The 3,225-nt window shown below is 46.4% G+C and overlaps 1 pseudogene; it reads left to right on the top strand.

Moving 5' to 3' along the window:
• Nucleotides 1-1,720: 1,720 nt before the first annotated feature.
• Nucleotides 1,721-2,646, top strand: LOC102857653 (annotated as a pseudogene).
• Nucleotides 2,647-3,225: the final 579 nt, after the last annotated feature.

The raw sequence follows: 3,225 nt of genomic DNA, 5'->3' as shown, positions 1-3,225 counted from the left end.
TTAATTAGAGCTCCATCAAAACCTGTCCACCATGGGTAACCCTTACGGTATTTGGCACACCAGTGGCACAGCTTTCAGTACCACAGCAACTCCAAGTTATTTCAGTACAGCAACCTGACAGATAAATACTGTAACACTTAGAACAATGTTCTCCCCAAACACAATTAATACCAGCCCACAGGTGATTGTTAATGAAATCAGAAACAATCAGCTTACACAAAGCTGTATTGTTAACAAAATAAAAAAAATGCCCAAACAGTTTACACCCAGCTTTCAAGCAAATTCTTGTATTCTCTCTCCATACCTATTCAATATGTATGCTGAGCAAGTTATTGAAGAAGCTGAACTCTATGAAGAGGAGTGTGGCATCAAGATTAGAGGGAGACTCATCAGTAACCTGTGTTATGCAGATGACACAACCTTGCTTGCTGAAAGTGAGGAGGACTTGAAACACTTGCAAGGAATACAGCCTTCAGTATGGATTGCATCTCAATGTCAAGAAATCGAAGATTCTTACCACTGGACCAATAGGCAGTATTGTGATGGATGAAGAGGCGATTTAAACTGTCAACAGCTTCATATTGCTTGGATCCACAATTAACACCTTTGGTACCAGCAGTCAGGAAATAAGGACACTGCATTGCACAGAGAAAATCTGCAGTTAGGGACCTCTACAAATTATTGAGGAGTAATGATGTTAGTTTGAGGACTAAGTTGTGTCTGATTCAGGCCATAGTCTCTCAGATTACTTGCTATGCATCTGGACAATAAACAAATAAGGATGACAGAAAAAAGAATTGACACTTTTAAGCTATGGTGTTGGAGTAGGGCACTGAACATCCCATAGATGGCCAAGAGAACAGTGCTCTTTGGAGGCAAGAATGATGAGGTGTTGCCTCACAAACTTTGGGCATATTGCTAGAAGAGGCTATCCTTGGAGAGGGACATGATGCTGGAAAGGGTGTAGAGAAGGGAAGGAGAGGAAGACTCTCAACCAGGTGGATTGAGACGGTGACTGCTACAATGGGCTCTTATATGTCCGGAAGTGTTTAATATGGCGCAGGACAAAACACGGTTCAGATCTTTTGGTCCTGGGGTAACTATGAGTCGACTTGATAGCACCTAACAACAACAACAACACAGAGCTTGAACTTCTAGCAGTTCTCTATGTACTATTCTAGCGGTTCACCATTGTTCTATGTACACTATTAGCCCATCTTTTCAGAACACTATGGGATCTTTCTTCATCCCTTCAGCCCCTCCCTGCACCCAGCAAACTCTGTGACTCCGTGATTTCACTGCCTCCTCACCCTCAGGCTCTAAGGCCCGTCCTCTTCCCCCCTTGGACTTTTATACACTTCCGACTAAACAGTTGTTGTTGTTATGTGCCATCAAGTTGCTTGAGACTCATAACGACCCTATGTACAAGAGCTCTAAACGCCATTCTATCCTGTGCCAGCCTCACCGTCTCCAATACACACTCCCGCCACCCCAATCACAGAATCGATTCACCTCATCGCGAGGGTCTTCCTCTCCTGCACCGGCCCTAGTTGGCGAGATTGCACGTGCTTGTACCTGCTCGGAAGCCAGTGAGGCTCAGGTGGACGTGGGCACAAGAGCAGCGCGGGGCTGCTGGGAAGCGCCTGTCCGCGCTGCCTGAACCTCCCCTCGACTTCTGCCTCCCTTCTTATGAACGCTGCTGTGCATCAAGTTGGGAAACATGAATGACAATAACTACAGTGTGAACAGCGAGTTTTATGGACAGATGCAAAATTGTGCGGAGACCTTGAGGACGAAGAAAATCCCAGTGAAGCCAGTTTTTTGGAGCAGAGTTCAGCTGATATCCCCTACGAGTGAGATATGAATAAGAAGACATATGGGGGCGGGGCGGCGAGAGGCGCCAGACGCGGAGGGGAAGGATCTCCGAGCAGCCGCTGAAAGGCCGCGGAGTCAGCCACGAACCAACCAGTCGAGCTGCCGCCGCCACCGCCGCCGCTGCACCCCCCGTGGCGGCCGCCAAGGATTCTCATGAGGATCGGGACACCACTGAAAATGCCGACGAGTCCAACCACGACCCCCAGTTTGAGCCGATAGTTTCCCTTCCTGAACAAGAAATTAAAACGCTGGAGGAAGATGAAGAGGAACTTTTTAAAATGCAGGCAAAGTTATACCGCTTTGCCTCTGAAAACGATCTCCCGGAGTGGAAGGAGCGGGGCACTGGCGACGTGAAACTTCTAAAGCATAAGGAGAAGGGGATTATCCTTCTGCTCATGCGCAGAGACAAGACCCTGAAGATCTGTGCCAACCACTACATCACACCACTGATGGAGCTGAAGCCGAACGCAGGCAGTGACCGAGCCTGGGTCTGGAACACCCATGCCGACTTCGCCGACGAGTGCCCCAAGCCAGAGCTGCTTGCCATCCGGTTCCTAAATGCTGAAAATGCACAGAAATTCAAAACAAAAGTTTGAAGAGTGCAGGAAAGAGATTGAAGAGCGAGAAAAGAAAGGACTGGGGAAGAACGATAACGCCGAGAAGGTGGCAGAAAAGCTCGAGGCCCTTTCGGTGAAGGAGGACGGCAAGGAGGCTCCCGGGGGCCAGGCGTCTGAAGGCGAGGAGGCCGAGAAGGCGGAAGGGAAGCAATAAATGGTCTTTGGTTACTTTCTTTTATTCCCTTTCCTTTTTTTCTGAATTCTTTTTATTTTTGAATCCCATACCTTTATTTTTTTGATTTATTTTTATTCTGGTTTTGTTTACAAGGGACTTTATATAAAGCAGTTTGAATTCCAACATCCAGGTTGTTTTTTCTAAGTTTCTGTCCTATTGAAGACAATTTCTGAAAACTCATTCCCCAGTCATGAAAATGTACTGTGCAAACTTTCTTTTCCATAGTGGAAACACTTATTTATAGTCATCAAAAATAGAGAATAAAAACCGCATTTGGTAACTGCCAAAAAAAAAAAAAGAAGAAGAAGACATACGGCTGTCCAAGATCACTGAAGATTTCATTGCTACGGATCTGGCCAATTATAATTGGATGGAGCATCCTTTGGGCCTACAAATGTCCGTGATGCCAGTGCTGGTAATCCAGAGCAAACTCTCCGAGCCCACTGAGCCCAGAAGGAAGGGAAAAAAGAAAGGCAGAATCAGGATGGTTTCATGTTGAAGATGACAGAAACACAAATGTGTATGGGTCTGGTTTGCCTCCAGATATTATAATGGATG

Source organism: Elephantulus edwardii, unplaced genomic scaffold (assembly GCF_000299155.1).
Source record: "Elephantulus edwardii isolate Elephantulus edwardi_28Jun2011 unplaced genomic scaffold, EleEdw1.0 scaffold00353, whole genome shotgun sequence".
In the NCBI taxonomy this organism is placed as follows: Eukaryota; Metazoa; Chordata; class Mammalia; order Macroscelidea; family Macroscelididae; genus Elephantulus; species Elephantulus edwardii.
The sequence above is the reverse complement of the archived record's forward strand: the minus strand, read 5'-3'. Positions and strand labels throughout refer to the sequence as shown.